Source organism: Carcharodon carcharias, chromosome 6, assembly GCF_017639515.1.
Source record: "Carcharodon carcharias isolate sCarCar2 chromosome 6, sCarCar2.pri, whole genome shotgun sequence".
NCBI lineage: Eukaryota > Metazoa > Chordata > Chondrichthyes > Lamniformes > Lamnidae > Carcharodon > Carcharodon carcharias.
Genome location: NC_054472.1, coordinates 14,157,465 through 14,181,367, shown reverse-complemented (window position 1 = coordinate 14,181,367; position 23,903 = coordinate 14,157,465). Strand labels below are relative to the sequence as shown.

General features: G+C 42.8%; 1 protein-coding gene across 2 annotated transcripts in view; it reads right to left on the bottom strand.

Moving 5' to 3' along the window:
• The window catches only part of ctdp1 (CTD (carboxy-terminal domain, RNA polymerase II, polypeptide A) phosphatase, subunit 1), a 284,685-nt gene that overhangs the window by 19,587 nt on the left and 241,195 nt on the right, over positions 1-23,903 (bottom strand). Inside the window, exon 13 of one of the 2 annotated variants that reach the window (XR_005943330.1) lies at positions 14,850-14,949. The exons of the other annotated variant lie outside the window; for it this stretch is intronic. The gene's annotated coding sequence lies outside the window, so the exon portion shown is untranslated. The remainder of the gene's footprint in view (positions 1-14,849; positions 14,950-23,903) is intronic. 2 annotated transcript variants of the gene reach the window in all.

Sequence of the window (23,903 nt, the reverse complement as noted above, 5' to 3'; positions counted from 1 at the left end):
AACCTTCCATGGGTCGGAATACCAAGTTTACACTATATGCGTTATTTAAAGTGAAATGAAATATTTTACCTTTTCAAAGACCACCTTACAGGAAGGACGTAATAGCTCTGGAGAGAGTGCAGAGGAGGTTTACAAGAATGTTGCCAGGGTTAGAAAAGTGTAGCTACGAGGAGAGATTGGATAGGTTGGGGTTATTTTCCTTAGAAAAAAGGAGGCTGAGAGGTGACTTGATTGAGGTGTACAAAATTATGAGGGGAATAGATAGAGTGGACAGGATAAAATTGTTTCCCTTGGTGGAGAATCCTAGAACCAGGGGATGTAGGTTCAGGATAAGTGGCAGAAGGTGTAGGGGGGACATGAGGAAGAACTTTTTTACGCAGAGGGTAGTGGGTGTCTGGAATTCGCTGCCCAAGTTGGTGGTAGAGGCAGAAACTCTAAACTCTTTGATAAAATACCTGGATCTGCACCATAAGTGCTGTAGGCTGCGGGGCTATGGGCCAGGTGCAGGAAAGTGGGATTAGGAAGGGCACCTGGGTGTCCTTGGGCTGGCATGGACAAGATGGGCCGAATGGCCTTCTTCTGTAACTTTTCTATGGTTCTATTAGCACTGTAACAAGGTGAGGAATTATACTTCAAATAGCAAGATCATTCTATGCAAGATCTTAAATGCAGTAAAGTTTGCTTGAATAACGTATACAAAAATATGCAACAGAGCTCAAAAGCTCAAGCTTATACTAAAATTTTAAATGTCATTAGTCTATCGAGTTTTTCCCCAAACACAGAATAATACCATATAAACGATAGTTGCCACAGAAATAAATCTCCCTGCAGCCTTTCATTAGGATGCATTGAAATGGTGTACAAAGTACAGAGAAAACTGAATATTAATTACACCCACACAAAAATTAATTCCCATGGGTACTCTTGCATATGTCCACATCAGAGCAATTTTGGGAGGTACACTTATTATCAGCAAGAATAACACACATTGTAAACCCAAGCACATAAGACTGGAATTGTTTTTGAAAAGTGACATGTACCAAAGCCCCTCAACAATTCTGCAGCTAAGTTTAAAATTGGCCTCGCAAAAGCTGGGTTTGAACATGTGGTGGAGTGTGCGTGTCTTAATGGGTTCCTGCAGCAGTGACTGGAACACAAGCAGAATGTAACACCAGCAGGTGCAGTAATCAATTTATAAATTATTTCTTATTTTTACTTTTGTTTTGGATTTCCAGCATCCGCAGTTTTTTGCTTTTATCATAGAAAGGAAGTGCTTGTTTGGCTGTGGGTGGCACTAGTTTAAGCCGCAGGGCAGATGCAGCACAGCTATCGCCTGATGTGGAGCAGCACCAATGATCCACCAGCCCAGGCGAATTTGCTATTAAACAGGGGGAAAGGACTTATGACTTTGCAATAAATCTGCAAAGCCTTGAATCGTAAACCAAGTGCTTACACAACAGCCACTAGTTATCCAATTAGTGCTCATTGTAATAGCAATAAATATGCCACTGGTCTTGAGGTAGAGGCTTTATCTGCTTGACTTGCAAGGAAATATGAAACAAGTTAATTGTAGGTTTAACTTATTTTGGTGAGCTGCTACTTTTGTGAAGTTCAGTTGGGAATGATAGTCCTGGAGACCTTGAAATTACGAGGTGCAGTGTTACATTTGTATTTTTTTTCTTTATTCTTTCATGGACGTGGACGTCACTGGCAGGGCCAGCATTTCCTGCCCATTCCTGATTGCCCTTGAGCTGAATGGCTTGCTAGGTCGCTTCAGAGGGTAGTGAAGGGTCGACCACATTGCTGTGGGTCTGGTGTCACATGTCGGCCAGACCAGGTGAGGGTGGCAGATTTCCTTCCCTAAAGGACATTAGTGAGCCCAAGGATTTTCATGACAATCGATGATAGCTTCATGGTCACCATTACCGAAGCTAGCATTCCAAATCTAGATTTTATTAATTGAGTTCAAACTCCACCAGTTGCTGTGGTGGGATTTGGATCCATGTCCCCAGAGCATTAGCCAGGGTTTCTGAATTACTGGTCCAGACACATTATCACTATGCAAACCATCTGCCCTGTATGATGTTACCTAAATCCCTTGTTAGGAACCAGATATGGATTTAAGTTTAATATATATTTTGTATGCGTGTGTTAATAATGGTGAAACCTGGATCTAGTTTCATTTCGAGTTTTATTTGAGAGATGGATGCCGGCAACTCTGGGGCCCTGTATGTATACATGCATTTTTCATGAGGTTTTGCAACTCTTGAAGTGAAGAGACGGGTTACCGAGGGGTTAGTAGTCTAAGGAAGCTAAACAAAAACAAAGTAGAAAAAACATGTGCTGTTGCCTAGCACCAAGGGGTCCAAAGGGAGACCCACAAGGAGAGATGGAAAGGCTTCAGTTAGTTCAGTTGGTATATGTACATCAGAGAGTGAGGAAAGAAGGGTCTAAGGCTATCTAGTTGAAAATGGTGCCAGACTACTGAGGAAATAAGTTTAGGGAACTCATATGTATTGCTCTAAAGTTAAAATAATGGTGAGTCTTTTGAATGTCTCAGGGGTGATACTAACTGTGGGAGGACATTGAGTGAATGCTCAGAAGTCCACTAGAAAAGAAAACTCTTTGAAACTGAGCCAGCTCTGCCTTTGGTGTGGAAATACTGGTAGATCTTCACAGGAGTGTTTGGATTGTAAGGGTATTGCTGGGATAAAAGGTCCAGAGTGAGTTTGAATCATTTTTCTCTCGGTGTCTGTGTTGAAATCTTTCCAGCTCTTTTGTTGTCTAGTGGAATATAGTTAATGTTTCTTGTTTAATGACTGTTTTATTATTTTGTTAAAAAGTTAACAGCAGACTCCTGTGAATCTGTTAAGTGCTCTCCGCGGTTTAAAAAAAAAATTATGATTTATCAGGCCAGGTTCCACTCTGGGATCTGACTTGTCCAGTACTAACATTAGCCGGATCATAACAATCTAATGTTCAACTGGAAGTGTTAACATTCTTAAAATAAACTGCCCAGATATTCCTTTGAGAACAACAGTGAGGTTATCAGCGTTCATCGTTATTATGGAGTAAATTGGACAGCAAATTCAGGAGTTTGCACACACGCCCAGCTAGGTCTGAAAGTTGCTGTTCGAGTTACCCTGCCCCTCTGAAGGGAAAGCTGTAAAACAGTACCTCAACAATAGACTAAGCACTGAAATGCATTTAAGGGTGTAACGTTGTTATACTTAAATCACTAGTTAGCACTAAACATGGCACAAGAAGTGGCATTTCTGGCAAAGCAGTGTCACTGGAAATTAACTGCCACAGTCCTATAGTAGGACTTGAACCTGCTCCCTTCTGATTCAGAGGTCAAAGACAACTACATGGCGACAAGTATTTGACAATATTGCACAGGGTTTTTTCTAAGCTATGGTTCTACGTAGTCACTCATTCTGCATTTTAATTTTTTTGAAAACTTTTTAACTGATGATTTATCGCTTAACCTAGCACATGCTCAATCCTTAAAAGAGACATTCTTTTCACAATTCATTTTGAATTGTATCAAGAAGTAAATGCTAGAAGTTAATTTGGCCAGTCAGTCTCTTTCATAGGATTGTCTGCAAAACACTGTTTCAAGGCTCTTAACTAGAAACAATGGCTATCACATGATAGAAGGACAGGTTAGTCTCACTCCAATTGGAATCATAATTGCAGCAATTTGGAAATTTCACTTCATATCAATGAGGAGGTCACTTATTAACCTTAAACTGCAAAGTGGCGTATATTTTTAATGTGCGTATTAAAAGCTAGAATAGAGGTGAAAATGCTGGAAATGAACAGTAAGCTGATGAGCATCTGACAGAAATACGAGTGAGACACTCTCATCTGGATTTTACATTTGCCAATTGTACTTATTTCTTTCAAATAAACTTGCGCTTCATCTCACAGAGCTAAATGTTTCAAAATTAAATATTTTAATAGTGATTTTGTTAACTATCCGACGAACAGTGAAATTGTACGAATTTTGTTGGTTTGCTTTTTGATACAAAAACATGAGGCAATTTTTTGCTTGTATTTCTTATGCCCCAAAGGGAATTAAAGGCTAACAATCTTATTCTGCGGATTAGCCGTTATTTGCTTTAATGCTCAGTGGAATGACAATAAATTCCACAGCTTAGAACAGATCTATGGATGCACCTGAGGATCATAAAGGAACCATAAAGGAGACAATGATTCATTATATATGAATCACTAACATCCTCAATTGTGAGTGGCTTGAACAGCTTGAAGATTCTTTCTGACTGCTGGGTAAATCCGTATATGTCACTGCTTGGCTGGTTTTGGCAGCCAGCGCCGACCATATTTCAGTCAGGTACGGTCACAGGTGTGGTTAATTTAATACAAAAACAGAAACAGATATACCTGGAAAAACTCAGCAGGTCTGGCAGTATCGGCGGAGGAGAGCACAGTTGACGTTTCGAGTCCTCATGACCCCTCAACTGAATACCTTTACCGATATGGTGTACACAGTCAACCGAAACTCTGCTTCCTGTATCTCCAAGTTTTGTTTACCCATCACCCCTGCGCTAGCCGACCTACACTGATTGCCCATCCGACAGCGCCTCCATTTTAAAAGCCTCATTCTTGTTTTCAAAGCCCTTGTCCCTTCCCTTCCCCTGCACTCGTCCCCAAACCCAACCTCCGAACATAAGTGAGCTCCTCCAGTTCTGGGATCTTGGACCTCCCTGATTTTAATGGCTCCCCCATTTGGTGGCTGTGCTTTCAGCTGCCTCGTCCCCAAGCTCTGGAATTCCACCCCTCCCCCCCAACCAAAACCTCTCCAACTGTCTACCTCTCTCCCTTATATCGAAGGAGGCCTTGTGACTCTGCTGGCAACACTCTTGCCTCTGAGCCAGCATGGGGGTGGGGGAGACTCCAGGGCTTGATGACCACGGAAGGGGTGCTCACAATACAGTTGAATGGGTTGTAACGCAGCCTGTTAATCCTTTCAACGCTCCCACCGTTCTCCAAGGAGAGTGTGAAGATACGCAAACAAACAAACTAACTCCATTTAAGATGCTCCTTTTTAAAATTAACTCATGGGATGTGGGCGTCACTGGCTAGGCCAACACTTATTGCCTATTTCAAGGGCAATTAGGGATGGGAAATAAATGCTGGCCTCACTAGTGATGCCCACATCCCGCGAATGAATTAAAAAAAATTAAAACCCACCTCTCTGAGCAACTTTTCAATCATCTATCCTGATAGGTCCGTCTGTGGCTCAATTTCAACAGTTTCTATTTACCGATAATGCTCTCATTCAGCACGTTAGAATGTTTGCCACGTTAAAGGTATGAGGTAAAAGAGATAAGCTGAGGCACCAAATACCAAATACTTTAGGGTAATGCAGCATCTCTGAAAAATTTTGAAAATACATTTTCTGGTTGCTGATGAAAGGGATATAGTTCTGGTTTTTGTTTTGAAGAAGATGACGAGCGCCTAAGTTGTGACTGATGTTATAAAAGGTGTATTACTGTTTAAGGAAACTTGTGAGCATCGAACAACATGCTCCTTTCCTTGTTCATAATAGGCAGAGTATAGACGATGATCGACCAGCCCGTGCTTGCCAAACCCAAAACAAAACGGCTACTGTTAAATGTGATTCCATGATTTGGGTAGCCCTTGCTGAAGAATTTCGGTCAGGGGTAAGTGAAAAAGATTGAAACCTTTGATTCAGAATAGTTGTTTGGGCGGTTAGGAAGCGGGAGGAAAAAAAATGGGAGCTCAGAAGTTTCACAAAACAAGAGAGAGCGAGCGAGCCTGCGTTTACACCGTGCTTTTTAATGAGTTCAGGGCACCCTAAGGCATTTTGTAGCCAACAAAGTACTTTAGAAGTGTAGTCACTGTTGCTTGAAGCATGGCACACAACAAGCTCTTGTAAACAGTAATGTGATCATGACCTGATAATCTATTTTGGTGATGTTGGTTGAAGGGTAAATATACAGCGGTGAAAATTCTCCTGCTCTTTTTTTGAAATAACGTCATGGGATCTTTTACACCTACTTGAGAGAGCAGACAGGGGCCTCAGTCTAATGGCTCATTGTTTACACAACAAAAACAGAATTACCTGGAAAAACTCAGCAGGTCTGGCAGCATCGGCGGAGAAGAAAAGAGTTGACGTTTCGAGTCCTCATGACCCTTCAACAGAACTTTTTTTTTATCTCATTGCTTATGTTGGTTCTGCTCATTAATTCCTTCATTCTATTCAATTATGGCAGGAAGTAGCCTTGCTTGAGTTTTTAGATTAAAGCAATACCACAGCTTTAATATTAAAAGTGACACTGTAGCCATTATTCCCTACCAATAAAAGACAATTATCTTTAGAAAACAAATGAGGCACAGGATTATTATTAAGGAAGACAAAATAGCAGGTAGCAGGCACAAAAACTCTACATAAGGAATTTTAATACAAATGAAAGATAATATCCTAACATGCCGAGGGCAAACATTCTGATTTAACAAAACTAAATTTAGGCCATCGTACATAGCACTAGCTGTAGGGGCCTGTAGCTGCTTTGAGTTCAAAACTCGTTTGATCACCCAGGTTCTTCAGATCTCCCATGTCTAATCAGCAAAGTCAAAGCTTTTATATTTGATGGCTTGAGCAGTAAAGTTCAACATAATTCTTCTTTTATCAAAAACAAATTCTTTAACTTATTCTCCAGTCTACTCTCAAATGGAACCCTCACATCTCCTCCATTGCCAAAATTGACACTCAGAATCTTGGGGCCGGATTTCCAAAGTGGGGTCGGGAATCCGACACGCGGATGATTTCCAGGCCCTGACCCCATGATGTAACTTTTGGGCAGGTGGTGAGCCCCGAGTGCCTCCAGCAGGGAGGTGCCGCCTACCTGGCGCCAATAGCCAAAGGGACGTAGCAGCCATGTTTTTTAATCTTTCATGAGATGTGGGCCTCGGTGGCAAGACCAGCATTTGTTGCCCCTCCCTAAATGCCCATGGCTTGCTGGGCCATTTCAGAGGGCAGTTAAGAGACAACCACATTGCCATGGGCCTGGAGTCACATGTCGGCCAGACCAGGTAAGGATGGCAGATTTCCTTCCCTAAAGGAAGTTAATGAACCAGATGGATCTTTACGACAATTGACAATAGCTTCATGGTCACCATTTTACTGAGACTAGATCTAAACTCCAGGCTTTGTGAATTGAAGTTAGGTTTCGCCAGCTGCGGTGGTGGGATTTGAACCTGTGTCCCCAGCGCATTAGCCTGAGTCTCTGGATTACTAGCCCAGTGACATTACCATTACGCCACCAACTGCCGCTGAAGACAAGAGGCAGCTTCTCAGAGGGCCAGGGGGACAAATGCTCAAGACTGAGGGCAAGCAGGCCAAACAGAGGCAATGCACTCTTTCTGGTGCAGGTGTCTCCCTGATAAATTTTGACCATGAGAACAAGAACTCTTTTTTGGCTCTGTGGGGAACCTGACAACTGTGCACTAACATGCACTCGACAGTCTGAGTTTGCCGAAATAAGCAGTATAAATTGGTGAGCCAACCTCCCTGGCCCAGTAACAAGCTCCTGAAGGAGCCTAATGGACAGAAAGCAAGTTTCTCTTCTGGCTCCCTGGCAGCAACTGGAAAATTTCAAACTGCCTGGGGGTGCTGGGATCCTGAGATGACCTCTGGGATCACGATTTTTATATTGCGCCCACACCAGCATTTGAAAATCTAGCCATACCTTCAAATACTTAATTTTTCAGGTTGCCCTAATCCTGAGACCAAAGGCCTGAATACTTTTTCCATGCCACCCATGTCTTCATTCATCCAATACAATTGGTGGTTCTCCAGTAAAGTTTCTTCTCTTCCTCCTGAATTCCAGGCAGGCCAATCGAATATTCTTCTAGCCTAATCGTACCCAAAGCAAGGAAACGTAGGGCTGAATTTTACCACAGGGTTCGCGACCCCGATGGTGGGGCAAAAAGCAGATCTCGAGGCTGCACTTGCTGGCAGCAAGGCTTTGGGTGAGGGGTCAGGGGGAGGTCGTAAACATTCTGCCCATCGTCACTGATTTTAATGCTGTTTTCATTCGGCCTCTAATTTAATTAACTTCTTTAGTCTTTCCATTTTCCCACTTGCTTCAAATCCTTAAAAACCAAATGCTGGGAGGAAATCCTAATCATTACTTCTCCTTCCCTTTTAATGTTTTCGATCTTGCTTTATGGGCTTTTTGCTTTCTCAAATACGGTAATGGTAATGCATATTCTTTGAAGCTTTTATCACTTTAATACACTGTGTGCAACACCATAATTTGAGCGCAGTGTGAAATATGATAAGGCAAGAAACAGAATGGTGCATAACGAGCAGTATATGCTACGTCATTTTTTATATATATATATTTATTTATACGTTTATTTACTCAGTTGCTGCTCTGACATGGAATCTTTTGAAGCCTTCAGTTTTGCTTTCTAAGAACGCTTCAAAATTTTAAAATTCCATAAGTAAAGCAGCTGGATTTTATGTAATCCCATTCGTTCACTTATTGAAAGGTTTTGCTGGAACAAATCTCTCCCTTCACTAACATCTGCTCCCAGATCAGGTTCAGCAACAGTGCTGCACACTGTGAATAGTGCTGAAATCCAGCTTAAGATCAGCAATTGGCTTTGGGTTGTAGGGCATGCGGCTTTATCATCTGGAATCTTGAAGCTCATTTCATTTGACTCTTAACATCAATCATTGGATTAAGGCGATAGTTTTGTTGCATTCTTCTTGAAAATAACTGATCATCGTTCTTTAAGGTTGAAGGGCAGTCTATTATTCTGGTGTGCCATTCAACTGTTTAAGTCTTACCACCATATAGCAAAGGCTTTGCAGGTTAAAAGGCATCACTCACCTAAATTAAACTAGCTCTACTGCACTGGTTCAAAGGTAGAGATTTATTTATTTCAAAATACAGCAGAATACAGGGTACCCCGCCACAATGCACTATTTGACAGATTCACATTAACTGATATTTGAAGAGGGTGGTAGGATCTTGGAACTCTCTTCCATAAATGGCAATTGATACTGGATCAATTATTAATTTTAAAACTGGGATTGATGGATTTTTGAAAACCAAAGGTATTAAGGGATATGGGACAAAGGCAAGTGTGTAGAGAAAGGTCGTAGATCAGCTGTGATCTCTGTGAACAGCGGAACAGGCTCGAGAGGCTAAATGCTCTACTCCTGTTCCTATGTTCCTCAACTTGCAAGTATTTCTCCCCAGCATAAGTTCAAGGTTGACAACTCAATGCAGCCATATGACAGGGCTCAAGTTATAATTGATGATAAAACTGAGGGGAGGAGAAAATGTTCTGAAGAGTCCCATCCTAAATGCTAACTTATTAAAAAATATCTTATAGCCACTGACACCCTGCCGTGTATTTCCAGCATTTATTTTCACTGTTTGTGGAAAAAAGTGACCACCTGCGAAGTGGTGAAACAATTCATGCCCAGCCTCATTTGACAACAAAGTACACATTTAAGTGCTGGAAAAACTCAGCAGGTCTAACAGGATCCGTGGAGAGAGAAACAGAGTTAACTCTTCTTCAGAGCGATACAGACTTGAAACGTTGCCTCTGTTTTTCTCTCCACAGATGCTGTTAGACCTGCTGAGTTTTTCCAGCAATTTCTGTTTCTGTTTCAGATTTCCAGCATCCGCAGTATTTTGCTTTTAACACATTTATATGCCATTTGTGTGATGCCTTATGTCGCTGCAGTCAAGTGGAAACTTCTATCTCCACTGGTACAACCAAATGAGTTTACACATTTTTATTTCCACAAGTTGCATTTATCATCTGGTGATTTATACATTGTGGTTCCATTGATCAGTTAAGCTTTGTTTGGTACCATTAAAGCTGTACTTTACATTTTACAGCGAAAAGCAGTGATGGAGCAGGAAGATCAACATATAGTTCAACACTGGATAGATTTGCTGTTAAACATCTTACTAAGCATGCTAATGTCCTCTTCAATATACAAGTATTAGACCAGTATGAAATGGATTTTATATCTTTATTTCTGCCCAGTTATGTTAAGTTAGATTGATTTTCTGTGCTCCTTTAGATGACTAATGACAGTATGGGGTATAGAGTATTTCTTCATATTTGGAGATCTCCTTAACCAAAATTGCCAATTCACTGATAAATTATTGGGATGATTCATGCATCCACAAAGGACTCAGCTGAAGCTACCCAAATTCACTTCACTTCAGAGTTCCAGAAAACTGGATACTTCTACTTCTGAATTCTCACTCAGATTTAAACTCATACTGTAAAAGTGAGCGATCACTGGTATAATTCCTCTCACTGCTCTTTCCACCAATAACTATCTCTGGATTCAGCCAGATCCATTGCAGAAGAGCTTACATTTTATTAATGTAAACTTCCTACATTTATTCAGATGTAACTTGTTATAAATGAGGTGATAAGCAAGTCACTATGAGTCTCATAATGCCAGTAGCTGGAAGTGGCAGTGCTTTTCCTCAAGTCTTAATTAAACTCAATTGTTGGTGTTACAATTCCCCTGGGCTGGTTATCTTATTCTAAATACAATTCCCTTTTTACAGCATAGAGCATAAGCCTGCATTTTGCATTATGGAGCACGTCTCCATTCTGAAGCTCACTGATGTGAAGAATCAAGTAGTTGATTTACTTGGCAGTGGGTGAATGTGGTATGGGAGGGGCAGAAACAGCAGGTAATGATCCAGAGCTGGACGGAGGGGCCATCATGGTCAAAGAGGGTGTTGGGATCAAAGGTGCTAGTGGAACCTTCAATTGAGCCACAGGAAATGTGAATTCATTCAGAAGCTGAAGAGTCGTTGAGAACAGGTTATCACCTAAAAGCTGTTTGGAAAACATTAAGTGCAAACGTAATGTAATGCAATATAAAATCTGTCTATAGGAAAATATTTCAACTCTCAATTTACCCCCAATTCATTCTTTGCTAGTTAAATAGAAATTCCAAAATAGAAAATGGTGAAAATGTACGTAAACGTTTTTTAACTATTGTTTCCTTGTGACAAACTATAAAAGCTGCTATAATTATTCTAGGCTGACCATTATTAACTCGATTGATAATCATACCAACTTGCAACGGTGTGTGAATTCCTTCATGTCAAGCCAATCGCTGAAAAAACAAGGCAGTACCTAATAATTTGTCAAACAAACCATCTTCCACGTGACCTATAAAACATAGCTCCCTACAGCTTGGATACGCATGGGAAAATCATACCGCAGCGCCTTCTTACTCAGAATCAATCTAATCCTTCAATTCCTGAGTGTATTAAAATTCAGTGCATTGTTAGACATTGGCCAATATTTTTTTATGTGCAATGCTTTCTCTAAACAGAATTCCACAACGGTACTTAAAATTAATCCCTCTCTCCTGCCTACTCCTTTCACATTTAATTAACTGTGAAGGGTTATAATGCCACTGAAATTGCTAAGACAATATTGGATTTGTCTTACTAAGATACCATATGATATTTTGACTTCTGGAATTTGTGGTAGTCAAAATATCAAAGCTCTCCTTTGGAGCTCTCCTCCCACATTGCCTTTTGAAGTAATTTTTTATGCTACTCTTCAGAGTATCCCAAATGTTCTAATAAAAAGGGCTCTTAACTTTAACTCGCTTCCACAGTGATTAAAAAAGTGCCCCTACTTCTCGAGTGACTACTTAACAGTCTCCCTTCTACAAAATCTACATTGCAGTGAAATATCAGAGTTGCACCGGGCAGTCATTTAGCCCTGGCACAGGGCTGCGTCAATTTTGCATTACAAATGACATCTTGACTTATCAGGCCAAACCCAACTCTTGTGACAGGAAACCAGTTTTGCAACAGAGCAAGAATAATCTGAGAATCTCGGGTTATTTCACTTCTCCCGCCTGTTTATTAATATTAACGATGACTCTGCTGCCAACCTGAGTTTTATCAGGCCAAACCCAAACATGAAACGCTAACAGCTCATCTGCCCTGAGAGCTGGTCCGAGAAACCCGAAGACTCGAAACGATTCTAGAATTATTTTGCTCCTGACCATTTTGGCGACAGCATGTACCGATGGCTTTGATTTAGCTTCTTATAACCTTGGGGGGTGAATTTGCTCAGGCTTCTCATGCTCTGCCAGTGTAACTTCACTACGCATTTGGCAGGAATCTCTCAGCTTTAAGGTTAACTGCTTGAGGCCGCATATGCAGCGGCGATACTCCTGATTTGCAACACACGAGCCTCCCCCGTCCTTTCCATTCCCAGAGTCTTCGTACACAACTGCACATCCTTTTCTTTATGATCTTTTTCTCCTTTCATCCGCTGTGGTGTTGCCTGCAGTCAGTTATCGCTAAGATAAGCCGTTAACAGGCTCATTTGTCCCCTTTCCATTTTCTAATATTTTAAATCTCAATTCTTTTGCGAAAAATAATCTCGAAAGCGCAGCGTCAAATATATAAGGCCGGGATTTGACGGTCTAGCACCGCCACCCCCCCCGACTTGCGGGATGGCAGATTCCCGCCCGAAGTCAACAGGCCCTCGGCTGGTCTGTCAAATTTCCCGTCCCGCCTGTACAATTCCCGCTGTGGTGGTGGTGGTGGTGGTGGTGGGTGGGGGGGGGGGGGGGGGGGGGGGGTGGGGAGAATCCCAACCAAATGTATAAATTGGATACATGGACTGAAGGTTCTGGGCAAGAGGTGGGTGGGGGATGCGAGGAGAGAGAAGAATGTTTTTACGCAGCCAGTGGTAATAACCTGAACCTGGGATTCGCCGCCTTACGGGGGAGGGTGGTAGTGGAGACAGTGAATAATTTCGAAAGGAAACTGAATGGACACTTGGGGAAAAGAAACTTCGCAGGGCTATGGGAATATACAACGGGGCAATAAGACCGACTGGATTCCTCCATGGACTCGATGGGCTGCATGGCCTCCTTCTGTGCTATAATGACTCTATGACACCATGCCCAACATCTCAACTGATGGAGCACAGTGACAAGTACTGTGTCACAGAATGTGCAGTACTGCCAGAAGCACATCTTTTTATTCTTTCAAATGGGATGTGGGTGTCACAGGCAAAGCCAGCACTTGTTGCCCATCCCTAAATGCCCTTGAACTGAACCATGTCAGGGGGCAGATAAGAATCAACCACATTGCTGTGGGTCTGGAGTCACATGTAGGCCAGACCAGGTAAGGAAGGCAGATTTCCTTCTCTAAAGGACATTAGTGAACCAGATGGGGTTTTTACAACAATCGATGATAGTTTCATGGTCACCATCACTGAGACTAGCTTCAATTCCAAATTTATTTATTGAATTTAAATTCCCGTGTCCCCAGATTAACCTGGGCCTCTGCATTACTGGTCCAGTGACATAACCACTAAGCTGCTGCCTCCCCCTGACTTTCACTTTCAGGTTTCCATCTCATTTCGTCTGTGTTCTTACTTCACAGTTATAGGATATCTGGTACAGAAACAGGCCATTTGGCCCAACCAGTCCATGCTGGCATTTTTGCTCCTCTGAAGCCTCCTCCCATCTTTCCTCATCTAAATTTATCACTGTCACCATCTAGCTCCTTTGAGAAGAACGTTAAGGCATTGGAGAGACTGCAGCAAAGATTCATGAGGGATGAGGAACCTCAGTTATGAAGATAGATTTGAGAAGTTGGGACAGCTTTCCTAGGAGAAGAGAAGGCTGAGAGGAGGTTTGATAGGGTTATTCAAATCATGAGGGGTCTGGACAGAGTGATAGGGAGAAACTGTTCCCACTCGTCAAAGGATCGAGAATGCAACGGCACAGATTTAAAGTCATTGGCAAAAGACACACAAGAAAAGACTTTTTCATGCAGCGAGTGACTAGGATCTGGAATGCACTGTCTGGGGGTGTGGTGGAGGCAGGTTCAATTGAAGCATTCAAAAGGGAATTAGACTGTTACCTGAAAAGGAAGAATGTGCAGGGTTAAGGGGAGAAGGCACTAAGGGAATTGTTCATTTGGAGAGCTGGTGCAGACATGATGGGCCAAACGGCCTCCTTCTGCACCATAAAAATTCTGCGATTCTCCCTCTGCTTGTCTAGTTTCCCCTTAAATACATCTATAAGTATATTTAAATGCAGCATTGAAAAACTCTGTACCACGTGGCTACAAATTATGTTTTTACAATCCACTTAAGTGTTATCAGCATAATTTACTTCACATTACACTGACACATGTTGACACCATTTTAAAACATATATATAAATTACCAAATCTGCTTAACCCAATTGCTTTAGTGTCTTGAAAATTCCTCTTCATCTTTTAGTTGAAATATTTTGATACCCATTAATCTGTTTCTAGACAGCCGTCAGTCAGACGCATTCAGGCACAAACTTGGTTTTAAAGTGTTTGAAGCAAGCTGCTCCCAAGCTGAATCGACAGTGATATGGCTTTGAGTGCCTGACTGCTCGCACTACCAGTTTACATGTGGGATAACTGATAACGTGGCTCTCTTTCAGCTTGGGTAAAGTCAATTAAATAGGTGACCCTGCGCGAGAGTGCTGAGCCATTTCTCAAGCTACCTCTATTTTTACTAAATGCTTCTCAATTGCTTTAAGCTGCATGAAGACAGCCTTCTCTATGCAGGAAATGCACATTGTTCTGTACAATTAGCATTTTATTAATCAGGACAATAGCTGCCAATATTCTAAGAGACTGAATAATGAATATCATATGTGGCCACCTAAACCTTCCCTTTAAAAAAATAAGCACTGCTGTCAGTCATAGTTAGCCTGATTAAAGGAAACAAAACGTCTTTGAAATTCCATGATAATACATCCGTATGCAACTGAGAAATACCTTTTCTAAATCCATATTGTCCACTTCATTAAGAATATGACTGGTCACAAAGTGTACATCTTGAAAGGGACACTACTTCAGGAGAAATCTTCATAAACCCCTGTAAGTATATGAATATGAATATGATATTTCCCCCTCCCCAAGGATCCAATAAATACTTGTATGACAATCCATAGAGGCAATCGAGTCTTTTTTTTAATATATAAAGCAGTTGGAAGATCTGTACAAGTACAAATTCTATCCAATTTCATGTGAAATTTGGTATCAGAGCTAAGGACATCTTGCTAGCTTGGAGTGGAGATAAAACAGTAAGAGCTGTAGGTAAGTCTTCCTGCAGAGACTGCTCCACTCCTGAACACAGAAAGAAGCTCATTTTTAATTAGTTCACACCTCAGGAATATGCACGTATAGATTAATCAGAAATTGTGCAGTTAGTGGGGAACTGATTCCCTGGCCGTTATCACCCTGCTGCTTGTGGCACCTTGCTGTGTGTAGGATGGGCTGCAGCATTTCCTACCTGATGACAGTCGCTACACTTCAAAAGCATTTCGTCGGCCGCAAAGCGCTTCTGGGCGCCCTGAGCTCACGAAAGGTGCTACGAAAATACAAGCCATAAGACCATAAGACATAGGAGCAGAAATTAGGCCATTCGGCCCATCGAGTCTGCTCCGCCATTCAATCATGGCTGATAAGTTTCTCAACCCCATTCTCACGCCTTCTCCCTGTAACCTTTGAACCCCTTACCAATCAAGAACCTATCTATCTCGGTCTTAAATACACTCAGTGACCTGGCCTCCACAGCCTTCTGTGGCAATGAATTCCATAGATTCACCACTCTCTGGCTAAAGAAGTTTCTCCTCATCTCTGTTCTAAAAGGTCTTCCCTTTACCCTGAGGCTGTGCCCTCGGGTCCTAGTCTCTCCTACTAATGGAAACATCTTCCCCACGTCCACTCTATCCAGGCCTTTCTATTCAGGTTCAATCAGATCCCCCCTCGTCCTTCTAAACTTCACCAAGCGTAGACCCAGAGTCCTCAAACGTTCCTCATATGTTAATGAAAATTCCTGGGATCGTTCTCTCTCGTGAACCTCCTCTGGACGCTCTCCGGGGCCAGCACATCCTTCCTGAGATATGGGGCCCAAAATTGCTCACAATTTGCCTCCTTTTATTTATTTATTTTTTAAACCGGGCAGTTTTTGGAGCCCTGCTGCAGGAACAGTCCCTGCTGGGCCTTCTCCAGCGGTGGGCCTAGTTGCCAAGGCCACAACTTTGGTAATCTGGGGAAAGGAGCAACAATTCAAGCCCGGTTTTAAGCCCAGGTAGTTTACAGACAATGAAGTAAGTGAAATAAAAAGAAGCAACTTGGTTCAGTTTTTTTTGTCCTCTTGTGCTTTTTTTGCTTCCTTCAATTTTAATTACACTTTCACAAAAGGGAAATGGCATTGCATGAATCGTAGCCTAAAGGAAGCCCATTAAAACCCTGACTGATGCATTTATTCCTAGTTTGATCTTCATGAGCAATGGGGGGAAAAAAAAACCCACAGTGCACGAGCTAAAGGGACTGAAAAAATGTCTTGGATTCAACCTTTGGGTGCTTGTTGAACCTTGACTAATGGAGAGGAAAATCGATGACTCAAATGAACATGCAGAGAATAGGCTTTAAAGTCAGTGCAAGGTCTCCTCAGCTCAATATTATCAAAGCAACATGTATATAGACTGTCCTTCTCTTGACAACTTAACATCAAAATCTCTACGAAAAAAAAATTAAAATTCAGGCAAAGCACAAGTTTCTAGGTTTAAACGCCTCGTTAACTTTAATTGCAATAACATACAACAACTTGCAATCATGTTGTGCCTTTATCATAGTAAGTGCACGGAAGCGCGGAATTGTTACAGCACAGGAGGAGGCCATTCGACCCATCATGTCCTCACTGGCTCTCTGAATGAGCAAGTTACTTAGTGCCATTCTCCCAGCTTCTGTCTCATAGCTCCGCACATTCTTCCTTTTTCAAAGAAGTCTCATTCCCTTTTGAATGCCTCGATTGAACCTGCCTCCACTGCACTCTCAGGCAGTGCATTCTAAGACTGAACTGCTTGCTGCATGAACAAAATTCTCTCTCAGGTCGCTTTTGCTTCTTTTGCCAATTACTTTAAATCTGCGCTTTCTCGTTCTCAATCCTTTGACGAGCGGGGGGAACAGTTTCTTCCTGCCCACTTTCCCGGGGGGAACAGTTTCTTCCTGCCCACTTTGTCCAGGCCCCTCATGATTTTGAATACCTCCAGCAAGTCTCCTCTCAGCCTTCTTTTCCCCAAGGAAGATAGTCCCAACTTCTCCAATCTTACTTCATAACTTAAGTTTCTCATCTCTCGAACCATTCTCATAAATCTTTTCTGTTCTCTCTCCAGTATCTTCACATCTTTCCTAAAGTGCGGCACCAGAGCTAGGCACATTACATCAGTTGAGGCTGGATCAGTGTTTTGTGCAAGTTCAACATAACCTCCTTGCCCTTATTAATGAAATGTCCGAAGGCGCTTCACAGGAGTGATTTTGAGGCTAAAACTTGAACATAAGAGGAGTGCCAAACAGTGAGGATGATATGAATTGACTGCAACATAGCTATAGAGGCCAGCAGAAAGGGCAGACAAGCCCTTAAAGAGAGATGTGTGAGGTGATGTATTTTGGCAGATGACATGGGGAGAGGCAATAAAGACTTCATAGCACAATTTTAAAGAGTGTGCAGGAACAGAAGGACCTGGGGGTGAATGTGCATAGATCTTTTGCGGCAGGACATATGAAGAGAGTGGTTAGCAAAGCACATGAGGTCTTGGGCTTCATACAAAAGCAGGGAAGTTATGCTGCACCTATGTTAGGCCTCAACTAATCATTGCATCCAGTTTTGGTCCAAGATGTGAAGGTTCTTGAGAGGGTTACAGGACATGTGCCAGAAAGGTTCCATGGACGGGGGTGCTGGGGGTGGGAGGGGGGTGCGGTGTGTGGTGTGTTTCGGTTACAAAGTTGGTTTGGAAAGGCTGGGGTTGTTCCACTTGGAGCAAAAGAGATTGAAGGGAGATTTGACAGAAGTCACAAAATTACGACAGGTTTAGATTAGGTATGTGAAAAGAAACCTCTTCCCATTAGCCAATGGTATGAGGGCTGGGGGACATAGATTTAAGATTGCGGGTGAGCTATGCAGGGGGAATGACCTGGAGCTTGCCACACACAAGGTGACAGATGTGGAAACAATCAGCGATTTTAAAAGCAAATTGGACGGGCGCTCAAAGGAAATCAAATTACAGGGCTACAGGGACCAGGGAGTATATGGATTGCTTTGTGGTTAGTTGGCATGGACTCGATGGGCCAAACAGCCTCCTTCTGGCTCTATGACACTGAGCCACCTAAGGAACTATTAGGACAGGTGACCTGAAGCTTGGACAAAGAGGTAGGTTTTAAGGAACACCCTGAAAGGGGGGAGAGAGGTAGAGAGGAGCAGAGAGTTTTAGGAAGAGAATTCCAGAGTTTTGGGCCTAGGCAGCTGAAGCCATGAGTGCCAATGGTGAAGTAATTAATGCCAGGGATGCATCATTAACAATACACTCTATGACGAAAACAAAAACTAATGTACTACTGTTAGTTCGGCAATTATTCTTCTGATTTTGAATATTGCTGAAAAAAGACGTTTTGTTGAAGCTTTTTGTCTTGCACTCATCAGGACAATTGCAAGAATACCAATGTCAGGGGGAGCAACAACTTTATACTGAATGAAAAGAGAGCACTGACTGGTTGGCAAGTGGACTCTGATTGGTAGAAGCGTTGCCATGGAGAATGCATCAGTTAATGGTGGCTGACAATTAACTGCCAAGCATTGTTTGAAATTTAAACGAGGCAGCTTGACTCTGATTGGTCAAGGCATTGCCCTGAGGAATGAACCAGAGCAAACGGGTGCAATGAAGTAGGCACAATATGTGTACATTCAACACAATGTGTGGGTTCACAAAACTTTGCTAGCTTAGTTCACCTTGAGGTCTATCAGGGATAATTCTGAGCAATGCAGTTTGCCATTTTCTTTTATCTCAGCAGTTTCAAAGGCCATATTTCCTGCCCAATGTCCACAAATCAAAATAGCTCCCAGCATAAACAGCATCAGGAAAGATCTTCTCTCTGTTCCCTTGAATGATACACATTGTTCTAACACAGGCTGAATTCAGGAGCAGCAGTGCACTTGCCTTTACTTCCTTGCACTGTTGACACTGTTAAAAGGTGTCCAGGCATGTGTTCTATTGTTCACCAATCTCTGTCTATTTCTTTCACCGCTCACTCGTCCATTCATGTTGATGACAACAGCTTTACTTCATAACTGTTCCAAAGTTTGGCAAGTCACTGGAGCTATCAGAAGTGGAGTTCTGAATTTAAAAAATGATTCGTCTGTTCCACACTGTTTGCTACTGTGGCACAGATGAACTGTGAGGAGAATCTGAACTTGTCCAAAAGCTTTAGAATCTCTAAATCTTTGTTGTTGGAGGTAATGCCATGATATCGCAAGTGTTTAACGAAAATGTAAAAAAAAAGTATCTCATTGCAATTATGCAAGCTGGGAGTGTTACTCAATGTCAACCATGTACTTTAATCGTTAGATACATCAAACCCGACTACAGTTTTCAGACCTCTACAAACGAGATGACAAATTCTGCACTCCAGACTCAGAACTAATAGATCCACCAGAGGGGGAAATGTTCATCTCAGCTCATCAGCCTGGATTGGTGTCAACTAGGATAAAGACGCGTCACAAACACAAAGATAAAACTTGGACTACACGCCAGGTCAATTAGTATCTTGAACAAGAAACTGCAGGTTATAACATGATAGGAGAATAGTTCTGATTAAAACGACACCCCCAAAGCTTCACATTTCTTTCCACTTTTCAGATAATAACCGTCTCTGCTTTTATTTCAGAATCCCTACATTGTTCTTCATGTACCGAGTGCTTTAGTCCAACATTATTCAGGTGCAGTACGGAACAGTTCTAGTGGGTACAATATGGAATGCCATTTCAAAATAGTACCATTGTCAGTAAAGGTGCACAGACAATCCATTAAACAATGAAAGGATAGAAGCATTCATTGTCTTTCAGTTCTTAAGTTGACAAAAGTTTTCATTCATATAGAGTCTTTAGTGTAGGAAAATCACCTCGAGGCCCTTCACTGAAGCATAGTCAGGTAGAAATGGAAGTCGAGCCAAAGAAGGGGCTTTATGGAGAAGTGACCAATAGCTTATGGTGAAAGGAGTGGGTTTGAAGGAAAGTGTGAAAGGGACAGGGGAGTCTAAGGAGAGAATTACAGAGTGTGGCGCTGGATGACTGCAAACATGGCCGGAATTTTACATGAAGGTGGTGGCCCCCGCCTCCCAGCTGAAAAGTCAGGGGTGAGGCAGCCTCTGCTTAGCTGGTTTGCCCCGCAGCCATTTTAATCGGTTCAGGGCAAGACTTCCACCCCTACCTGGGAGGAAATCCTGCCTCAGAGAGCCGTTGGCATCTCACCACTCCCATCGGGAGCGGTGGTCACTATTGGGACTACAGGCAGACCCCAACAATGATCATCAATAAAACCGGATGAGAAGTTAAGTAGGTAAGTTCCACCAAGGGCTGTCTGGCAGGCCTTGGCAAGGTCGGGGGGGGGGGGGGGGGTGCGGTGGAGGACCAAATTTGGGAGTGCTGGTTTAGGAGGGCTGGGGGGGTGGGGGGTTTGGCAGTGGTGGGCCTCCACTGGGTGCAGGGTCCCTGCACAGAGGGGGACATACTCTCCTCAGTCTGCAAACGCATATACACCCCGTCACCAGGATAATACCAGTGGCACAGGAAAAGGTCCTTAATTGACCATCTTAAGGGCCCAAAGGCAGGTGAGCGAGCTGCGTAAAATCGCAGCAGAGGTGGGTAGGCAGCAGCGACACCACCATGGCATTCAATTTTACAGTCCCCGTCTCCCCTTGCCAGTTCGCTCCTGGGGGTGTGCAGAATTCCACTCCTCATCTGTCAATAAGGGTAAGGGAGAGTGCTAGAGTTGGAGGAATGGAGAGTTCAAGGCAGGTTGTAGGTTGGGGAAGGTTACAGAGATGCTGGTGGGTGGAGGAACGGAGGCTAATGAAGAACACAACGCAGTTAGACAGCATGTAAAACTTCCTGTTCCTTTCCACTAGATTAGATTAAAAAGATCATTGGTGTGGCTGATGGTCTGTGTTTGAATGGCCGGTGGGTACAGATGTGTGACTTTTTCAGTCTCCAGCACAGTTTGCAGTGATTGCAATATGGAGTATCAAAGTAAGTTGAACGGAAGCCATCAAAAACTCACTGGGAAAGGCAGCTTCTTAATCATTTCTACACGGTTACAGTTCATTAAAGTTATGGATTATAAATCTTTCTGCAGAGACAAAAAGGTAACTAATTTACAGGCAGCACACCACTCCTGTGTATACTATTCTTAAACTTTTCAAACTTATGGAGATAATGTAGATCAGTCACGAATGCACTGAGTAGCGCAGCAGACTCAAGGGGCCATTCCTATTTTCTTATGTTCTTAAATTTAGCAGAGCAGATACATTCCTTGGAGAAAGCAAAGACAAAGACCCATAAAACACAGGTGTCAAGTTGGGTATTTGCCAGAAGAAACCCATTTCATTAACTGACAAGTCAGTGACCGACCATACACAGAGGAGGGGTGACTGTTTGCATTTCAGTTATTTTTGGTTGCAGCTGAAAATAAAATACAAACAAATAAAAAAACAAGAGAGTCCCTGTTGCCACATAAAACTGTTGTGAAACATGGCTCGGAGGCCTGCTCTTTGGAGTCATGTGTTGGAAGATTACTTTCAGCATTGACGTGTGAACGGTATAAAGCAGCGATGAGTATTCTGGCCAGAGAGTTTATGCTTTTATGTGGATTGTTTGGTGCATCAATCATTTCTACAAATAGATGGACAGTTGCATCAGGTCATCAATGCACAGAGTGGGTTTCTTAAGTATTTATGAAAGCTGTCAGAAAGGAGGACAAAATTTGTGACAGGAGACACGAGGTGATGGCCACGTCTTCACATAGTAACGGGACTAACAACAGCAGCGTCAGGTTCCACACAGCAAGGGCAATCTTTTGAAACAGCTCTGCTGAGAATTGTCTCTGAGCTTGAAAGAAAATTGCAGACATCCAGGTTTTATAAACACCCCACCACTACCAAAACTCAAAACTAATGTTTAACAACTGCAGGCGTAAACGTGGTCAAGGGAATCTTGCAAACTCGCCTGTTGGCTGTCTTTCGGTTTCAAGCAAACTGTTGAGGTGATGGCAGATTTCATATTTGGATTAGCTTCCATTCAAATTACATCCCTTTCAGTGAAGCAAGCTCAGAATACTGCTGGGGTTTCTATTGTGTGAAATCCGTCCCCATCTATATCTAGTGGGGCAGCCTTGGCAGCAAAGAGGGCAGTAAATGTACTGTATCTGCATAAGTACATTGCTGAGTTGCAAAGGAAGGTAACGGTTCTACTGACTGAAGACACCAACCTGTCTAGTCTAACAAGTCACCCTTTGGCTGACATAAGAGAAACAGTGTGCATCATTCGTCAGGATTTCACAGTTTACTGGAACCTTAGTGAGGGGAGGTGGTGACTTAGTGGTAATGTCACTGGACTAGTAATCCAAAGGTCCTGGCTAATGCTCTGGAGAAATTAGCTGGTGGAATTTGAATTCAATTAATAAATAACTAAAAGGCTGTCTTTGTAATGGCGATCATGAAACCATTGACATTGTCATGATAATCCATCTTGTTCACAGGACGCTGCAAAGCCGATGGGCCCTGATAACATTCTGTCAATAGTATTGAATACTTGTGCTCCACAACTAGCTGCGCCCTTAGCCAAGCTGTTCAAGTACAGCTACAACACTGGCATTGACCCGGCAATGTGGAAAATTGCCCAGTGTGTGCTGTCCACAAAATGCATGACTAATCTGACCCAGCCAATTACTGCATCATCAACCTATTCTTGATCACCAGTAAAGTGATGGAAGATATCGTCCACAGTGCTATCAAGCGGCTCTTACTCAGCAATAATCTGCTCACTGACACTCAGTTTGGGTTCTGCCAGGGTCACTCAGCTCCTGACCTCATTATGGTCTTGGTCCAAACATGGACAAAAGAGCTGCTTTCCAGAGGTGAGATGAGAGTGACTGCCCTTGACATCAAGGCTGCATTTGACCAAGTGTGGCATCGAGGAGCACTAGCAAAACTGAAGTCAATGGGAATCAGGGGGAAAACTCTCCACTGGTTTGAGTCATACCTAACACAAAGGAAAATGGCTGTGGTTGTTGGAGGTCAGTCATTTCAGCTCCAGGACATCACTGCAGGAGTTCCTCAGGGTAGTGTCCACGGTCCAACCATCTTCAGCTGCTTCATCAATGACCTTCCCTCCATCATAAGGTCAGAAGTGGAGGACTTTGCTGATGATTGCACAATGTTCAGCTTCATTCATGACTCCTCAGATACTGAAGCAGGCCATTTCCAAATGCAGCAAGACCTGGATAATATCCAGGCTTGGGCTGACAAGTGGCAAGTGACATTCGTGCCTCACAATTGCCAGGCAATGACCATCTCCAACAAGAGAGAATCTAACCATCTCCCCATGACATTCAATAGCATTACCATCGCTGAGTCCCCCACTATCAACATCCTGGGGGCTACCATTAAGCAGAAACTGAATGGACCAGTCATATAAATACTGTGGCTACAAGAGCAGATCAGAGGCTAGGAATTCTGTGGTGCGTAACTCACCTTCTGAATCCCCAAAGCCTGTCCACCATCTACAAGGCACAAGTCAGGAATGTGATGGAATACTCTCCGCTTGCCTGGATGAGTGCAGCTCCAACCACACTCAAGAAGCTCGACACTATCCAGGACAAAGCAGCCCGCTTGACTGGCACTCCACCCACTATCTTAAACATTCACTCCCTCCACCACAGGTGCAGCTTCTATAAGAGCCAGTCAGTCCAAAATTCCAGTTTTATGCCTGAGATG